The sequence below is a fragment of the Amblyomma mixtum genome, chromosome 9, assembly GCF_055824585.1.
Source record: "Amblyomma mixtum isolate Tamu chromosome 9, ASM5582458v1, whole genome shotgun sequence".
In the NCBI taxonomy this organism is placed as follows: Eukaryota; Metazoa; Arthropoda; class Arachnida; order Ixodida; family Ixodidae; genus Amblyomma; species Amblyomma mixtum.
The window spans coordinates 41,811,462-41,831,993 of NC_143020.1; the positions used below are offsets into that span (position 1 = coordinate 41,811,462).

A 20,532-nucleotide genomic window follows, 5' to 3' on the forward strand; every position below is an offset into this window, starting at 1 on the left:
ATTGTTCCACGTGGACAACCCTGCGCACTAGGGCCTCATTGCTCTCGTGTAGTTTCTTGTTCTCCGCAGTAACACTGGCGTTCCGATTCTTTATGGTTTCAAACTCGTTGCTCATGAACTGAAGAGATTTTTTCAGCCCTTCAACCTCATTTTGAAGCTCCTTTACAGTATCATCACTGCGAAAGGCGACGGAACTTTTCACAGTGTCAAGTACATCAGTGAGATTTCGCAGTTTTGCTTCGAAGGACAATTTAAATTCTTCGAGTTCCTTAGCGACAACAGCAACAGTGGGAGCCATAACCCACTGTCAGAGTACTGCTAGTCACACTGTTCCTTTTAACTGCAAGAATTAAAACGGCGGGAAATCAAACATGCCTGACTATTCGAAAACACGCGCGAGGCAAGAGTGACCGTGACGCAGCATCACCGATATGACACGTGCAGGACATGATAAGTGAAATTGATGCCAATATCGGTATTACCTTTACACATGCCGTTGCTTTCGAAATACCAATCCACCTTCTCGCCTCTGAGTGAGACTACATTTGATCAAAAATCAATAATTTTTCCTGATAACCACATTGCATGCAACGCCTTTCTTCGGATGACGTCATGGAAAGGGAGCCATATATTAAGGAAAGACCATCGCGTGTGTACATCAAAGCGTGGTACGCCCGTCTGTAGATTAACCAGCGCGTCGACTTTCTGCCCTAGCCTGTCGCTCGCTAAAGCTCGGAAAGCCATGGAGTTCGCTGAGCCTACGTGCAAATGCCAGCGCTGTGAAGACTGCCTGAGACGAAAGCGACTTCAGCAGGCTGGTGTTCGCGCCGAGGAACCAGCAGAGCAGGCCGCTGTTCGCCCCGAAGAATCCGCAGAGCAGGCCGCTGTTCACGCCGAGGAACCTGCGGAGCAAGAAGTGGAAGGGGAGGAAGTCCAGAATGGAGGTGGCTTTTCCTCTTGCCGTGGCAGCGGATCATCAAGTTCAACCTCATCGTCCTACAGCAGCAGTAGTCTTCGGTCGTCCGAAATGCGCCGAACACATACGACTGAGGTGGGGGCTGTACCTGCGAGCGTGGCTGTGCCACCCCCACCAGTAGCCCCGAAAAAGCCTGCTGCCGAGATGGAGCCGGTTTCATCCGATCCGACGATTTCTTCTGGAAGCATGCCGGAGATTTCACCCGAGGACGAAGCCGGCCCCAGTGGAATTACCGCACGTAAAGCAAGTCTCGTCGAGTATGACAGCAGTGAATCCTCAGGAAGCTTAGAAGCCACTTTACCGTCACCGCCATCGGGCGGGATTGGCAGTGAAGGCGGCACGCCGTCGGAGCAACCGGAAGCGGCGTCGGCGTCTGAGAAACTTGAACGCCCTTTTGGGGCAAAAGAAGAGTACCTCAGCGGAGCGTCCTCTTCGGAACCGGAAATGGACGTCGACACCTCTCGGGGAAAGCAGGAACTTAGCAGCCCTGAAGGCTCTTCCCCGTTGGCAGAAGAGATGCTGAGCTTGGAGAATCCCACGGGTCCGGTGGAGATGCACCCCGATCCGTGCGCCGCGACGCCGTCCTTGGGAAGTACTTCTGATGTTGCACTGGGCGTCAGGCTCACTAAATCTGAACCGCAGGCGGAGGACAGTGAGTCTCTTCGGCTACCGTCTCCGGAAACGGTGAGTACTTTGGAAAGAAATTTCGCTCACCATCGCGGTGAACGCAGAAGAAATGCAAAATTTTTAATGAGCATAAGTTGGATATTTGCGTTTAGGCAGTGGTGGTCCTCGTTCCAGACTTCAGCAATAGCAGTTCTTGAATGGACCAACTTTTTGCGCGTTGGTGAAGCACACAGGGGCTAAGGAAGCCCAATATCGACTGAAAGCGCTCTGCTCTGACCACGGCTTCCCTTCGTAATGCTTAACTTAACTGTTATGATTGCAACATATAATTATTCGCTGTCTGGACGCAGCTGAGTACTACAGCTGCATTTTGTGTTTGGATGACCATCCGTCATTGCAGTCTAAAAGGGTTCCCAGCTGTCTTGCCTGCAAGTACCCATAAAACTGCACAAAACGCTGCTCATTCAATTATTTTCTTGTGCCTTCAAACGGTTGTCTTCAGCGTCCAACGCGCATGAGTTATTTCTTCCAGGGCCGTAACTACCGTCATTTGAAATCTGTCGCTGTTCGCGATTTTTTTTTTAATGCACCTTCCTGTTGACTTTTCGTTCACGCTACCTCTTATGCTTCCCGTCTTACGTTATTTGATGTTTTCGCGTTTACTTTTTTTCAGACTCTCTGAGGATTTCTGACGTTCTAAGGATGGCAGCCCTTGACCACCTCAGACCCTTGCTTTATTTTTCAATGTATTGCATCCTTTTGTTCACTTTTATCGTGATTTCCCGTCAATAAAGTTTCTGCTCGTATTTCCCGTCCGCTCTGCCTCTGATATTTTTTTTTTCATGTGCTGTGCCAAACTCGTCTGCACCCTAATCGCTGTGGCTGTGCTTATTTAACCTCAACCGGTACATGGTGCAATAACTTGCCCGTGTTTTTTTTATGCGAAGCATGCTACTTTAGCTACCACTTCAGCCCTTCACCGTGGTTATGCGCCTCCAAATCACGTGATACATGACGTCACACCGCGCGACACGATCACATCACGACAGTAGAGAAACGGGAGCCCACCTCGCGCCGTCGCTGTGGTTGTGCGCCGCCAAATCCCGTGGCACGATGATGCCACAACACGTGACACGATGACGTCACGACAGTGGAGAAACGGGGGCCCACCTCGCGCCGTCGCTGTGGTTGTGCGCCTCCAAAAAACGTGATACATGACGTCACACCACGTGAGACGATGACGTCACGACGGTGGAGGAAAGGGGGCCCACCTCGCGCCGTCGCTGTGGTTGTGCGCCTCCAATTTACGCGACACGATGATGCTTCGCATTCTCAAGGCTTAACGATGTTAAGCCTCAGCCATTTTTTGTTTTTTTTTTGCTGGGCAGCATTCGCCCCGTATCGCTCCACTGCGGCAGAGCACTAGCCTGTGCTCATGGCAGCACTTGGTCTCATCATCGACATTGGGAAGCTCTGATACCCTTGCCTGCTAACGTTACCGGCAACACACCAGCGAACGCTCACGGTAATTGTGACATAGTACCGCCTGCGTTGCCTTTCGTCCGCAAGCCTTATTTTTCGCATGCGTGTTACATTTTAGATGTCCTGTAGAAATTAAACTTGGTTGCGCACGGCTACGGACTGGAAATGATGAGCGGTTGCTTTCAATTTCTGGCTTCCCTCATTCCACATATCCGTGAAGTAACACGCCTTCCGCTCCTTCACAAGCTTAGTATCCGGTGTCACAGGGTGACGTGGGCGCATGAGTGTAGTAAGTTTGTAAGGATAAAGTGGTCGCAGCAGGCACCGGGCATGATTAAGTGGAGCGATGTGGGCGAGGACTAGGACCTGCAGTGGCCATGATTCGGCTGTTCTCGGGACAGCCGAAGCCGGGCTGTGACTCGGCACCAAAAGAAATAAACGTTGACCACTCCGGAGCAAAGGCACTTCCAAAGGCGCTTGTCTGCCGTTCTTGACGAAATGCTTGTTCTGATCCAGCAAAAATGGAGGGAAAACTAAATGCTTTGTAAGTACGTGGCGCGGAAGCCGCCATGAGGGCGATGCGGCTGTCCTTACTACATCGTGCATTTATGTAGTTCTAATACTCGTGTTCTTGTAAAGAAAAAATAACGAAGTACACGCTCTCAGGGCTTTTACAACCGGCAATGCCAGCGATCCAGTCGTGTGTGTTCTTGTTATGGATAGTTTGGGCAACGTTTCTCGTTGCAGCTGGCACTGGCGCCGTATGCGCTAACGCTTTGGGATGGAGAGGAAAGTGGTAGGTGTGATCGGGCCTTACGAAGTTTGTGCTGAACAAGACGCCTCTCGATTCACAGCCCTGTTTGCTCTCGACTGCCGCTGGCCGGAGCGTTCACTACTAACCAGCGCGGCGACTGAAGTGATTTGGATGATTCAGTGGTTGATCTTATTAATCAACAGCGCACAAAATAAAAGAACCAGGTAAAACACCTATGCTTATGTTCAAACATGGTCTTTATCAGAAGAGAAAATTCAATTCCTATTGAGAGGATTGAGAGGATTGTTTCGTAATAAACCAACAGTTGTGGATAATAAATTTTACATTATGTCCAAGACTAAACGAACCATTTGTTTGGTACGTATCTTTGGAATGAACACTGAAAGGGAATTGTAAGCTTTTGAGCGCCCCCTTTAATTATACAGTGTGTGCTTTGCGCTCTAATAATAATTAGCGCCGACATTTTTTGAGAAAAAACTGCTTGGCAAGAACAAAGTTGTACAGTGTATGCGCTATCTATGTAAGGTATCGATGTAAGGATGTATTATTACGAAGAAGAAGCCGGTAGCGTCTCGGGCCGCAGCGCTCGCGCTATGCTCGCAGGCTTTAAAAATCATAATTCATCTGTCATCATATCGTCTTTTTCCTTGGCTTGCCGTCTGGTATCATTATCACGAAGAGTTCTGTGCTGTAATCTGAACCGACTGAGATAAAAACGAAGACTGGGGTTTATTGCAAGCATTGCTGTCTTGAAAGTAGGATATGTCGCACAATCGTTTTCAGCTGAAATGCTATGCGCGACTTTCATGTCTTGGCACGAGTACTCGAAGTGATGAAAATGCCGATTTGACAGCTTTATGGCATTTCTTAAGAAGCTGGCAGGACGCGTGCTTCATTATCTCTTCAAAGTGCTAATTTCGTCGAAGAGATTGAAAGCCAATAGGCCTTTTACATGACTATAATATTCAATGACAATATTCATACCATACGAGAGTAACAGCATTTAAAACAAAAACTAACCTCCCCAGCCTTGAATCCCGTCGAAAAATAGCGAGACTCTACCTTTTCCACAAGTTTTATCATTCGCATTTGAGTCAATCCGTTATCAGCCCTGCATAACGCATTTCACTTCGCATCAGCCATCCGAAAGCTGTTCATACACCTCGAGCATCAACTTCTGCGCACCTAAAATTATTCTTCCCCCAGACCGCAAGAGATTAGGACGACCTCCACGCTGAAGCTTTCACCCATCCTGGTCTGGAATACTTCAAATCATTCATCACTCATTTTTTTAATGATATGTATGCCCTCCTTCATATAATGCCCCTAGTGGGCCTTTGAGGTACTAATAAATAAATAAATAAATAAATAAATAAATAAATAATTTGAGCGCACATATTGTGCGGATTGTGGCGAGCACCTAGGGTTAGCTATAATTATGAAATTCGACAACTTGAGGCTCTGTGCGAAGTTTCAACGAAGACGAGCCAGCGGTTGGCTCATGAAAAAAAAAAATTCAAGCGTTCACCCTAATGATGCACAGTAGTCTCTGTGCTCTTTCACCGTGCGAACAAGAGGCAACTGGTCGACATGCCCGCCAAGCCGGCCAGTGGATAGGAGGGGGTTTCGCGTAGTGTGCTGAACGGATGCATAGCTTCTTTTCACTTTAAAGTAATTTAAAGTACGAATGAAGAGTGGAACTTTTGAAATTGTAAAATAAATTTTTGACGTGAGTTAGACATGGTCATTTTGAGACGGCAGTAAGTTTTTATCTTGAAAGCAGCTCACTGCAGGAATTCAGTGCTTTCTTTGTAAAATATGCCATCAAATATATCTCGTGCAAGCAAAATAAAGAAAACATGCTTTGGACTTCAATGTACGCAGCCCAGCTACCTGTTGTCATGACACGTGACCAACAAGCCAGTCATATGGCTACTAATTTGTGAAATACGCAAAAAGTAAGCTAGCATTTTCCAGGTGTTTCATGGAAGGCTCACAAACTTTCAAAATATCTTGGCTTTTTGGTGCGAAAATTTGGCTTTTGCAGCATAGTTTTACCAGTGTTGGCGGACACCAGAAACGTTTAAAGTTTGAATACATATTTGAACTTCCTACAAAATAAAAATATAGATATACATAACCCTAGCAAATACAAGTGGAAGAAATACCATATTCTTGAAGACATATGGGTTTAATTATGTTTCTCCGACACAAACTGCTTTTGTAGTGTGGATGTATTGTATCTTTTTGTCATCGTCTATTTTCCTGCTTCTATTATGTGAAATTGTGTACACTCGATTATATTTGGCCCTTTGGAGCTGCTGACGCTATTTTTTTGTTTTCCTGCTAGATATGTTTCTTCCATTTTCTGTGCGTTGAATTGCAATCTTAATATGTATAAATAGTCTGCAACGAGTTAACACAGATACATGTTCATTTCTGACATCAAAACTATTTCAGATATAGCACCTGCCTTACTGTACATTCCTTTGCATACTTTTTTTCGCTTGTTGTAAGTTCTGCATGTATATATATATATATATATATATATATATATATGTAATAACGTGACAGTCTGTTGGCCTTGTCAATTAGGGGAGGGAGTCTCGTCAAGCTACTGCGTTTGTAGCTTTTTCCTCCTACCCTAGCATTTTTTTTCTGTTCTTCAGGACACAAAATGCTGAATAAAGTTGATTGAAGTTGATTGAAGCGATGAATATTTTTAAGTAGCCAGCTGGATAACTTATTTTTAACAACAAACTTTTTAACTATTAGGGCTAGGTGCCTAGTTGCAATTATAGATTGGTAGCCGGTCGTTAGTAATGGTGATATCAGTTTTTAGAGTTTAGAAAATGCGATTATCCTCGGAGCTGTGGTTCAGAATAATTTAGCTACATTGTGCCGAAATACATGCGCTGTAGTAAGCTGTACTCTAGCGCACACGATTTTGTAAAGGGGTGCTCCGTAAAGGACAGTTCACTCGAAGCCGCCGCGGTGGCTCAGTGGCTATGGTGCTCGGCTGCTGACCCGAAAGACGCGGGTTCGATCCCGGCCTCGGCAGCTGAATTACTCGCTTATTGCACCTATAACTCATGCTTGTCATTGGCTCGGATTGATCCCCGTGGTTTCTAGACACGCCTGTCAATAAACAACGACACTGACAGTAATAGTTCAAAAAATTAACTTTTCAATATTAAGGCGGAAGCCTTTAATGCCTCATCGTTGTAAGCAGGAGTTGTCGACAGAAATGTCGTGCTTTTCAATTGGTCGAAACGATCGTGACGTTACAGTGCGCAAAATTTCAAACCAGGCCAATTTGTACTTTGGCTTGTAACCATGCAACCAATTAGAGGGATCGTATAGTGATGCTCTAAGTAAGTGGGAATGAGTTTAGTTAATTGCTTAATCGCCCAATTAGCCTAATAAACCTTTCTAATCAGACCAGATATATAAATAAAATGGAGTAGGAAATTGGTCGAGTTCGGGAATCGAACCCCAGTCTCCGGAGTGCGAGACGAGCACGCTAACCACTCCGCCATGCCAGCTTTTTTTTTTCTTTATTGCCTGTCTTTGGCTCATGACACTGCACAACAAAAATACACATAACGCTATATACATACGACACTGTCGTGGTCAGCCAGCACGAGACTGGCTTCGTCAGCTTAAAATTCCCGCAACATACACAACGGCTCTAGTCTTGAGAGCCACTGTATATGGCGCTCCAGAATGGCAGGCTACCATTGTGACAAAGACGCACGACCGGCCCGAATTTATTTTCGGGAAAGCATGGACTGGTTTCTTGCAATCCAAAAAGCAGCTGCAGAGCCTCCGCCATGCCAGCTCGATGGTTTGCAATGAACAAAGGCCCGTCTAATGAATACGATGTCTTCGTTTCCTCCCATCTTCCTCCGTTCCCGTTACGGCTAGGTTGGGGTGTCCACCGAGGTATGCGAGACAGATACATTTCCTTTCCTCAAAAACCAATTTACCGACGAGCAAGGCGTAGAACCGAATGGGTGATTGCATTCTGTGGACTCCCTGGCAGCGTTGCAAGACGCTGTCGCGTTTCACTCTTAGAGGCGAAGCTTAACATATTAACAACACATCAGTGACACAAGCAGCAACAACGCGCTTAAGGCATTCGCCTCACCGCACTTTAGGTGAACAAAGTGCCCCCCTGAATTTTTTAGTTAACCAGCCTACTAAGTAGCACATCCTCGCTGAATCTTGCACTACTCCGCTGACAATACTATGCCAAAAATCTGACTCGATGAACCTATGTTTAAAAATTGCAGGACACTTTAGGTGGAATACCAGATTTACAGAGAAAGTGGTAATGGTGCGTATGCTTGTCGACAAGTGGTAATTTTGTTTTAGCCGCCGCGGTGACTCAGTGGCTATGGTGCTCGGCTGCTGGCCCGAAAGACGCGGGTTCGATCCCGGCCGCGGCGGCTGAATTTCTTTGGAGGAGAAATTCGAGGCCCGTGTACTGTGCGATGTCAGTGCACGTTAAAGAACCCCAGGTGGTCGAAATTTCCGGAGCCCTCCACTACGGCGTCTCTCATAGCCTTAGTCGCTTTGGGACATTAAACCCCATAAACCAACCAACCAATTTTATTTTACAAAATAGGAAACAACACATGCCCTTTTTTAGAACGACCTGGTACCAACGCTCGTTCAGAATTTTGTCTCCGAAATGACCAGCGCGTCTCTGCGAGGCTGCACAGCTGCAGAGTCCGAGGAAGTAGCCGTTGCTCTAGCGGTGGCGGAGGGCTATAGAACCGGGCGGTCACTAACAATACTCACGGACTCTCAAAAAGCCTGCCGAAATTACATGAATGGCAGGATAGGTCGTCACGCGCTCCGTATACTCTTCGCAGCGAGCGACAGAACTAAAAACCAGGAAGAACAAAACTACAAGATCCCACACAAAATTGTGTGGGTACCGGGGCACACGGGGGTGGCAGGCAACGAAGAGGCCGACAGGATAGCTCGAGGATACATTACTTTCCGAGCATCCGACGAGACCGCCGAACTCGCCCAGCACCCAGGGAATATTCGGCCATACTACAAAACTATAGAGGCAGAAGAATGCGATATCCCCCACCGCACAAATCTCTCAGCAGAGAGGAAGCTGTCACTTGGAGACAATTACAAACAGGCTCTTTCCCAAACCTACATATACTAAACAAAATGCACCCTCGATATACACGAACAAATGTCCCTGGTGCGACGAAAAACCTACTCTATACCACATCACATGGGCCTGCCAAAACATACACGTGATCCCCAAAATACAAAACCCGAGTGCGGAGCAGTGGGAGACTCTGCTGTCCAGCGACCGCTGTGAAGACCAACAAGGTCTGGTGCAGCGAGCTCAACGGGCGGCAGTGGCCAGCGGAGCCCTGGACTGAGGGCAACCGACCACTGATTAGAGGCGGACGACTTCGACAGAGAAGGCTCCTGGGGGTAGAACCAAGACGTCTCTGAAGATGCCCCCAAACCGCAGGAAAAACCATTAGTGTAAATAAAGTTTTCCTTTCCCTTCCTTCCATGCAAGAGACTGCCTAATGAAATATTTGTACTGTAGTACATTTGGTTTGGTTTGGTTTATGGGGTTTAACGTCCCAAAGCGACTAAGGGTATGAGAGACGCCGTAGAGGAGGGCTCCGGAAATTTCGACCACCTGGGGTTCTTTAACGTGCACTGACATCGCACAGTACACGGGCCTCGAATTTCTCCTCCAAAGAAATTCAGCCGCCGCGGCCGGGATCGAACCCGCGTGTTTCGGGTCAGCAGCCGAGCACCATAGCCACTGAGCTACCGCGGCGGCTGCGAGTGAACTGTCCTTTACGGAGCACCCTTTTACAAAATGGTGTGCGCTAGAGTACAGCTTACTACAGCGCATGTATTTCGGCACAATGTAGCTAAATTATTCTGAACCACAGCTCCGAGGATAATCGCATTTTCTAAACTCTAAAAACTGATATCACCGTTACTAACGACCGGCTACCAATCTCTAATTGCAACTAGGCACCTAACCCTAATAGTTAAAAAGTTCGTTGTTAAAAATAAGTTATCCAGCTTGCTACTTAAAAGGATTCATCGCTTCAAACAAATTCAATCAACTTTATTCAGCATTTTGTGTCCTGAAGAACAGAAAAGAAATGCTAGGGTAGAAGCAAAAAGCTACAAACGCAGTAGATTGACGAGACTCCCTCCCCTAATTGACAAGGCCAACAGACTGTCACGTTATTACATATATATATATATATATACATGCAGAACTTACAACCAGCGAAAAAAAAAGTATGCAAAGGAATGTACAGTAAGGCAGGTGCTATATCTGAAATAGTTTTGATGTCAGAAATGAACATGTATTTGTGTGAACTCGTCGCAGACTATTTATACTTATTAAGATTACAATTCAACGCACGGGAAATGGAAGAAACATATCTAGCAGGAAAACAAAAAAAATAGCGTCAGCAGCTCCAAAGGGCCAAATACAATCGGGTGTACACAATTTCACATAATAGAAGCAGGAAAATAGACGATGACAAAAAGATACAATACATCCACACTACAAAAGCAGTTTGTGTCGGAGAAACATAATTAAACCCATATGTCTTCAAGAATATGGTATTTCTTCCACTTGTATTTGCTAAGGTTATGTAGTTCTATATTTTTATTTTGTAGGAAGTTCAAATATGTATTCAAACTTTAAACGTTTCTGGTGTGCGCCAAAACTGGTAAAAATATGCAGCAAAAGCCAAATTTTCGCACCAAAAAGCCTAGATATTTTTGAAAGTATGTGAGCCTTCCATGAAACACCTGGAAAATGCTAGCTTACTTTTTGCGTATTTCACAAATTAGTAGCCATATGATTGACTTGTTGGTCACGTGTCATAACAACAGGTAGCTGGGCTACGCACATTGAAGTCCAAAGCATGTTTTTTTATTTTGCTTGCACGCGATATATTTGATGGCATATTTTACAAAGAAAGTACTGAATTCCTGCAGTGAGCTGCTTTCAAGATAAAAACTTACTGCGGTCTCAAAATCACCATGTCCAACTCACGTCAAAAATTTATTTTACAATTTAAAAAGGTCCACGCTTCATTCGTACTATAAATTACTTTAAAGCGAAAAGAAGCTATGCATCCGTTCAGCACACTACGCGAAACCCCCTCCTATCCACTGGCCGGCTTGGCGGGCATGTCGACCAGTTGCCTCTTGTTCGCACGGTGAAAGAGCACAGAGACTATAGTGCATCATTAAGGTGAACGCTTGAATTTTTTTTTTTTTCATGAGCCAACCGCTGGCTCGTCTTCGTTGAAACTCCGCACAGAGCCTCAAGTTGTCCAATTTCATAATTATAGCTAACGCTGGGTGCTCGCCACAATCCGCACAATATGTGCGCTGAAATTATTTATTTATTTATTTATTTATTAGTACCTCAAAGGCCCACTAGGGGCATTACATGAGGGGTGGGCATACAGATCATTAAAAAAGATCAGTGATGAATGATTTGAAGTATTCCAGGCCAGGATGGATGAAAGCTTCAGCGTGGAGGTCGTTCCAATCTCTTGCGGTCTGGGCGAAGAATAATTTTAGGTGCGCAGAAGTAGATGCTCGAGGAGTATGAACAGCTTTCGGATGGCTGATGCGAAGTGAAATGCGTTATGCAGGGCTGATAACGGATTGACTCAAATGCGAATGATAAAACTTGTGGAAAAGGTAGGGTCTCGCTATTTTTCGACGGGATTCAAGGCTGGGGAGGTTAGTTTTTGTTTTAAATGCTGTTACTCTCGTATGGTATGAATATTGTCATTGAATATTATAGTCATGTAAAAGGCTTATTGGCTTTCAATCTCTTCGAGGAAATTAGCGCTTTGAAGAGATAATGAAGCACGCGTCCTGCCAGCTTCTTAAGAAATGCCATAGTAGTAGTAGTAGTGAAAACATTTATTTTTTTTTTCAAAAGGAAGAGTTAGGGAGTAGGGGGATGGGGATAGATAGATGTGGAGCTTCAGTGGTCGGTCTTCCCTAGTCCAGGATCCCGTTGGCCTCCGCCGCTGCCTTGGCCCTCGTCACCAGCATAAGCTGTGTGCTCGGGTTGGAGTCAGCCAGGAGGGCCTCCCACTGCTCTAGACTAGGGCTATTTACCTTTGGTAGTAAAGGGCTTTTTTCGCAGCCCCAGGTGGCGTGGTACGTTGTGGCGTGGCCCGACACCACACGCACTCTTTCGCGTATCTGTTCGGCCACATTTTGTGATACATGGCTCTGCTTGGGTAGGTGTCTGTTTGTAGTCGTCTGAGCGTGGTGGCCTGCTCTCTGTCGAGGATATCCGCCGGAGCCGAGTACTTCTTGCGCGCTCCCAACAACGCCTTCATTGCCTCCCCGTAAGATTCTGGCGTGCTGAAGGGTTCGACCGGCAAACCCGCCCTCCGGTTCGTGAACCCTCGGACAACGGTGTCTGCCATGAGATTTCCCTCAACCCCAGTGTCAGGGACCCAAATGATGGTGTGTTGAATGCTTGTGTTGTTTGATCCATGTCTGTGTTGTTTTTGTTCGAAGAGGATACTCGCGGCTTTTCGGCCGATACTTCCATCTCTGTATGCCCTTGCTGCAGCCTGAGAATCCGTCGCTATCCAGTAACTCAGTCCCTGCCGATTGGCTTCAGTCAGGGCTAGAGCTATGGCGATCTCTTCCGCTGCTTGTGTTGTCCTTGTGCGCACTGATGCACCAGTAACTATATTCCCATTGGCCTTCACTACTGCTACCGCCCTAGCGTTTTCCTTCGTTCTGTACTTGGACGCGTCAACATACAGAACCATCTGTTTCTTCTTTAGGAACCTGTCCAACTCCAATGATCTCGCCACCATCTTCCTTCGTGGTTCTTGGGGTCCATGTTTCTGGGCACTGGTTTAACCAAGAAAGTGCTCCTAATTTGGCTGTCAATATCTGCCTTGTCTTCGCCCTCGTCTTCTGCCGGGTATCCTAGCTTGACCAGTAGTGCGCGGCCAGCGGCTGTTCTTTTAAGTCTTTCCATTTGAAATCTGAGCATGGTTTCGCTGTGCTCCTCATAGGTGCCGTACACCCCCATGTTCATCAGCTTCTCTGTCGAGGCGCAGGTCATGACGCCTAAAGCTTGCTTATACACCCTTCTGATGCATGTTTCCATTTTGTTCTTTTCCCCTCTGTTAGGTTGTAGGTACGGAAGCGCGTACGTCATCCTCGGTATGATGAGCGCAGAAGTGATCCGTAACGCATCTCGCTCCTTCACCCCTTTTCTCTTGTTCGTAATCCGGCTTAACATCCTGCATATCTGTTTCATGGAGTGTTCCAAGAGCTGGATGGTAAGGTCCCGTTTGCCTTTCTCCTGCAGCCACATTCCCAAGATGCGAAGCTTATTTGTCCTCCTTACGGGTTGCCCATCTATCTCTAATTCTATCGTTCCCCTGTCCTCTTTATTTTTGTGAAGTCCAATAAACTCTGATTTTTCTGGGGAGCACTGCATCCCGCTAAATAATGCAAATTGACCGATCTCATCCGCCGCTCTTTGCAATATTTCTTGCTTGTTTCCCGTCGATCCTTTTGTCGTCCACACTGTGATGTCGTCCGCATAAATTGAATGTTCTACATCTTTGATGTTTTTCAGTCTCCTAGTTAATCCAATCATTGCTATGTTAAAGAGCAAAGGTGAGATGATGGATCCTTGTGGCGTCCCTCTGTTTGGCGTCGTCTTCTTTTCTGACCTAATGTTGTTTATGCCGATCGTTGCTGTTCTGTTAGACAGGAAGGCCTTGACGTATGCGAAGATCCTCTCCCCACAGTTTGTTGCCGAGAGTTCTGTGAGAATGGCATTGTGGCCGATGTTGTCGAAGGCCCCCTTGAGGTCTACGGCCAAGATTACGCCTTCTCGAGTGCCCGATATTTGTTTTAGTACCGTGTCTCTTAACTGGAGCATCACGTCTTGCGTGGAGAGCCCCGTTCTGAACCCGAACATGGTATCCGGAAACAGACCGTTGTCCTCCATGTAAATGCTCAGTCTAGTCTTGACCACTTTCTCGTATAGTTTACCGAGGCATGAAGTTAGTGAAATGGGCCTAAGGTTCTCTAAACTGGGTGTTTTCCCTGGTTTAGGTATCACGATAATCTCAGCGTGTTTCCACTCCGCCGGGACCGTGCCCCTTTCCCAGTGCTCATTGATTAGTCCAGTCAGGCTTTCGATTTGGTCATCACTGAGGTTTCTGATCATTGCATTTGTTACTTGATCTTTTCCCGGCGTCGTGTTCCTTGTGAATGACCTGGCAGCCGCGTATACCTCGTAGTCTTTTATCGGTTCATCCAGCTTCGAGTTCCTTGTCCCTGAATATACCATGGTGCAGGGTGGCACCTGCGTGCTTCCGACGTACCTAGACCAAAGAAAATCTGTAATCTGGGCGTCCGTTCCCTGAAAATTGGGCGTGATACGTTCTATCGTTTTGCTGTTTTCTCTTTTCGGTTTTGTCGGCAACTTGGGTAGCGCTAAAACATGGGCGCTGCTCAGGCACCTCATAAGAAATGCCATAAAGCTGTCAAATCGGCATTTTCATCACTTCGAGTACTCGTGCCAAGACATGAAAGTCGCGCATAGCATTTCAGCTGAAAAACGATTGTGCGACATATCCTACTTTCAAGACAGCAATGCTTGCAATAAACCCCAGTCTTCGTTTTTATCTCAGTCGGTTCAGATTACAGCACAGAACTCTTCGTGATAATGATACCAGACGGCAAGCCAAGGAAAAAGACGATATGATGACAGATGAAATATGATTTGTAAAGCCTGCGAGCATAGCGCGAGCGCTGCGGCCCGAGACGCTACCGGCTTCTTCTTCGTAATAATACATCCTTACATCGATACCTTACATAGATAGCGCATACACTGTAGAACTTTGTTCTCGCCAAACAGTTTTTTCTCAAAAAATGTCGGCGCTAATTATTATTAGAGCGCAAAGCACACACTGTATAATTAAAGGGGGCGCTCAAAAGCTTACAATTCCCTTTCAGTGTTCATTCCAAAGATACGTACCAAACAAATGGTTCGTTTAGTCTTGGACATAATGTAAAATTTATTATCCACAACTGTTGGTTTATTCCGAAACAATCCTCTCAATCCTCTCAATAGGAATTGGATTTTCTCTTCTGATAAAGACAATGTTTGAACATAAGCATAGGTGTTTTACCTGGTTCCTTTATTTTGTGCGCTGTTGATTAATAAGATCAACCACTGAATCATCCAAATCACTTCAGTCGCCGCGCTGGTGAGTAGTGAACGCTCCGGCCAGCGGCAGTCGAGAGCAAACAGGGCTGTGAATCGAGAGGCGTCTTGTTCAGCACAAACTTCGTAAGGCCCGACACACCTACCACTTTTCTGTCCATCCCAAAGCGTTAGTGCATACGGCGCCAGTGGCAGCTGCAACGAGAAACGTTGCCCAAACTATCCATAACAAGAACACACACGACTGGATCGCTGGCATTGCCGGTTGTAAAAGCCCTGGGAGCGTGTACTTCGTTATTGTTTCTTTACAAGAACACGAGTATTCGAACTACATAAATGCACGATGTAGTAAGGACAGCCGCATCGTCCTCATGGCGGCTTCGGCGCCACGTACTTTCAAAGCATTTAGTTGTCCCTCCATTTTTGCTGGCTCAGAACAAGCATTTCGTCAACAACGGCAGACAAGCGCCTTTGCTCCGGAGTGGTCAACGTTTTTTTTCTTTTGGTCCCGAGTCACAGCCCGGCATCGGCTGTCTCGAGAACAGCCGAATCATAGCCACTGCAGGTCCTAGTCCTCGCCCACATCGCTCCACTTAATCATGCCCGGTGCCTGCTGCGACCACTTTATCCTTACAAACTTTCTACACTCATGCGCCCACGTCACCCTGTGACACCGGATACTAAGCTTGTGAAGGAGCGGAAGGCGTGTTACTTCACGTATATGTGGAATGAGGGAAGCCAGAAATTGAAAGCAACCGCTCATCATTTCCAGTCCGTAGCCGTGCGCAACCAAGTTTAATTTCTACAGGACATCTAAAATGTAACACGCATGTGAAAAATAAGGCTTGCGGACGAAAGGCAACGCAGGCGGTGGTATGACACAATTACCGTGAGCGTTCGCTGGTGTGTTGCCGGTAACGTTAGCAGGCAAGGGTATCAGAGCTTCCCAATGTCGATGATAAGACCAAGTGCTGCCATGAGCACAGGCTAGTGCTCTGCCGCAGTGGAGCGGTACGGGGCGAATGCTGCCCAGCAGAAAAAATACACGGGCAAGTGATTGCACCGTGTGCGGTTGAGATTAAATAAGCACAGCTACAGCGATTAGGGTGCAGACGAGTTTGGCACAGCACATGAAAAATATGTATATCAGAGGCAGAGCGGACGGGGAATACGAGCAGAAACTTTATTGACGGTAAATCACGATAAAAGTGAACAAACGGATGCAATACATTGAAACATAAAGCAAGGGTCTGAGGTCGTCAAGGGCTGCCATCCTTAGAACGTCAGAAATCCTCAGAGAGTCTGAAATAAGTAAACGCGAAAACAACAAATAACGTAAAACGGGAAGCATAAGAGGTACCGTGAACGAAAAGTCAACAGGAAGGTGCATTAAAAAAAAAATCGCGAACAGCGACAGATTTCAAATGACGGCAGTTACGGCCCTGGAAGAAATAACTCATGCGCGTTGGACGCTGAAGACAACCGTTTGCAGGCACAAGAAAGTAATGGAATGAGCAGCGTTTTGTGCAGTCTTATGGGTACTTGCAGGAATTTCAAAAGCAAGGCAAGACCGCTGGGAACCCTTCTAGACTGCAATGACGGGTGGTCATCCAAACACAAAATGCAGCTGTAGTACTCAGCTGCGTCCAGACAGCGAATAATGATATGTGGCAATCATAGCAGTTAAGTTAAGCATTACGAAGGGAAGCCGTGGTAAGAGCAGAGCGCTTTCAGTCGATATTGCGCTTCCTTAACCCCTGTGTGCTTCACCAACGCGCAGAAAGTTGGTCCATTCACGAACTGCTATTGCTGAAGTCTGGAACGAGGACCACCACTGCCTAAACGCAAATACCCAACTTATGCTCATTAAAAATTTTGCTTTACTTCTGCGTTCACCGCGATGGTGAGCGAAATTTCTTTCCAAAGTACTCACCGTTTCCGGAGTCGGTAACCCAAGAGACTCACTGTCCTCCGCCTGCGGTTCAGATTTAGTGAGCCTGACGCCCAGTGCAACATCGGAAGTACTTCCCAAGGACGGCGTCGCGGCGCACGGATCGGGGTGCATCTCCACCGGACCCGTGGGATTCTCCAAGCTCAGCATCTCTTCTGCCAACGGGGAAGAGCCTTCAGGGCTGCTAAGTTCCTGCTTTCCCCGAGAGGTGTCGACGTCCATTTCCGGTTCCGAAGAGGACGCTCCGCTGAGGTACTCTTCTTTTGCCCCAAAAGGACGTTCAAGTTTCTCAGACGCCGACGGCGCTTCCGGTTGCTCCGACGGCGTGCCGCCTTCACTGCCAATGCCGCCCGATGGCGGTGACGGTAAAGTGGCTTCTAAGCGTCCCGAGGATTCACTGCTGTCATACTCGTCGAGACTTGCTTTACCTGCGGTAATTCCACTGGGGCCGGCTTCGTCCTCGGGGGAAATCTCCGGCATGCTTCCTGGAGAAATCGTCGGATCGGGTGAAACCGGCTCCATCTTGGAAGGAGGCTCTTTCGGGCCTACTGGTGGGGGTGGCACAGCCACGTTCGCAGGTACTGCCTCCGCTTCAGTCGCATGGGCTCGGCGCATTTCGAACGACCGAATACTACGGCTGCTGTACGACGACGAGGTTGAACTTGATGATCCGCTGCCACGGCAAGAGGAAAAGCCACCTCCATTCTGGACTTCCTCCCCTTCCACTTCTTGATCCGCAGGTTCCTCGGCGTGAACAGCGACCTGCTCTGCGGATTCTTCAGGGCGAACAGCGGCCTGCTGAAGTCGCTTTCGACTCATGCAGTCTTCACAGCGTTGGCATTTGCACGTAGGCTCAGCGGACTCCATGGCTTTCCGAGCTTTAGCGAGCGATAGGCTACGGCAGAAAGTCGACGCGCTGGTTAAGCTACAGACGGGCGTATACGACGCTTTGATGTACACACGCGATGCTCTTTCCTTAATATATGGCTCTCTTTCCGTGACGTCATCCGAAGAAAGGCGTTATCATGTGGTTATCAGGAAAAATTATTGGTTTTTGATGAAACGTAGTCTCACTCAGAGGCGGGAAGGTGAATTGGTATTTTGAAAGCAACGGCATGTCTAAAGGTAATACTGATATTGGCATCAATTTGACTTATCAAGTACTGCACGTGTCATATCGGTGATGCTGCATCACGATCGTTCTTGTCTCGCGTGTGTTTTCGAATAGGCAGGCGTGTTTGAATTCACGCCGTTTTAATTCTTGCAGTTAAAAGGAACAGTGTGACTAGCAGTACTCTGGCAACGGTATTTGTAATTTCTTAACGCACTGATTCTCTATTAATTCCGTTTATCGCCTTACTTGTACGTGCTACCGCGACCGGGAGTGATTTTATGACGCGGCATTGACCTCAAAATTGTTTACTGCGATCTGCAGGAATTTGCAGCAACACTAGGCTAGTTATGCGACCTACATAAGTTGGTAGACATGGCAAAGTTTTAACCAGTTCACCAGTGCTATGCGCTGTGGACTTACTCATCAGGACAAAGAGAAAAAAGTAAGCTTCTTAGACACAGGTGTAAAGATTTCTTACATAGACGTTGTTCTCATGGTTCTTTCGTACTGGCATCAATTGCGCCCAATGTTACTATAACTGTCTTTTCTAATATTGAAAATAGGTAATAAAACAATTTTCAGCTTTATCATAAAGTTTTGCTTAACATTTACTTCTTGAAGTAAAACGTTACTGTTATTCCATGCTTGCAGGTCGATCGCACTTAGAACAGCTTCAGATATAACGAACGCTCTCTTACTATGATCGAGGATAGTGCGACCGCCCAAGTATGTATCAGGGCAATGTCATTACATCTCTAATTAAACGAACAAGTGTGGCCACACAAGTCGGTTACAGCGAACGAGGAAGCGCTGTAAACCCAGGCCTCGAGAGGAAATCTCCTGTTTCTTACAAGAGCGGAGAACATCGGACGCCTTTAAGTCTCTTGGAACCTCCCTCCCTCTCTTCCGGTTACAAAGAAACAACGTATGAAATGCCGACGAATCTGTAAGAGTGATGCGGCCGTCAAAAACAGGTGCCTTCAATGACGGCGCCTATAATTGGTGAAAAGGGCCGAAAGTTTCGCATTATCGTAATTATATGTACTATCATGGACAGCAGCGACGAGCGGCCGCCGTGTATCAGCGAGATGGCTCGCAAGGTGCAGCGCTTTGGAGACTATGTTCTCATGCTTTACAAAGGCACGACACAGAGGCCTGCACGGTGCGCGACATTTTGAGCATGTTAAGTATGAAATGCTTTTACCTCCCGTTGTCAGCAGTGTGGTGACGTCACGCCGAGAGAGAGAGCCAACATACTGGCACTGAATTCCACTCATCCGGGCACCGTACGAGATTTGACGAGACTCTCTAAGAGAGATGGCCGCTTTGAGCAAGAGGGGAGCTCCAGGGCGAGAAGGGCTTTGGGCGGAAAAACTGCTTCCACGCCGTCCCCAAGGATGGCGCTGCGGACCCACACTCACGCATATAAAAGACCGGCGGCTGGGCCTTCAGCTCATGACGTTTCCCCGTTTGGCAGGTAGATGTATACACATTCGCGGAGTATTCGAACGCGCTGCATATACATTCTTGTCAGGCCTGCGTCTCGTCGTGTCCGCGTACGCTTCTGCATCGTCCTGCATTTCGATGCCGCCACCGTCACAGCTGCTTAAGCCGAGCAATGGAGCCTGACAGAAACCGGATACAGCTGACGAGGCAGGGCGGAAGAGATTCCCCAGACACTCACAGGAAACAATTGCGTCTACATGGACCAGTTCACAGTATGTGTGGTGTGGTGTGGTATGTTGAACACTAGACCCATTTCAAGATTTTGACTAGTACCATCTACAAACAATGTGTTATGCCCGTAAACATTTCATGCTTACTCTACTCTCGGTTACGGGAGAGGCAGCGATTTTTTGTTCGACGAGTGTGTCACTACTCAAAAATTGAGATGGAGTATAAGGATGATAGGCCACTTGTTCGCCGAGTGGCTAGAAAAGAATAGAAAGATGCAATTCTTGCTCGACAACCGAGCGACCTTTTCTGACTGCGGTGGCCGTGCTCTTCTCCCACCGAACGCCACGAGCCAGACCTGCCACAGACGTCGGCACCATTCATGCGCTGGAGATGTCGAATCACTGCGGCGACGCCAGTGCATGTTAATAGCAATTGACTGACCGGATACCAGACGTTACATTTCTGGCAACTCTGTTCTCCGCCGTAGAAAAGGTTCGCATGGATGGAACTGCGTGCCGAGTGCATAAACATTTGTTTTGGTAAGGCTGAGTTTGTAATCACAGCAGCGGTGGAAGACGCTGTCGAACACACCCGTTATCGGACGCATGCAGATCTGTGGCGATGCGCAGCTAGCCCGAGATAATATCTTCCGGAGTGATTTCGTTGG

General features: G+C 47.1%; 2 pseudogenes; one reads left to right on the forward strand and one right to left on the reverse strand.

Annotated features, from left to right (window-relative positions):
* The first annotated feature begins 1,162 nt into the window (after positions 1 to 1,162).
* Positions 1,163 to 1,605, forward strand: LOC149328846 (uncharacterized; annotated as a pseudogene).
* Positions 1,606 to 17,111: 15,506 nt separating this feature from the next.
* Positions 17,112 to 17,554, reverse strand: LOC149328847 (uncharacterized; annotated as a pseudogene).
* Positions 17,555 to 20,532: the final 2,978 nt, after the last annotated feature.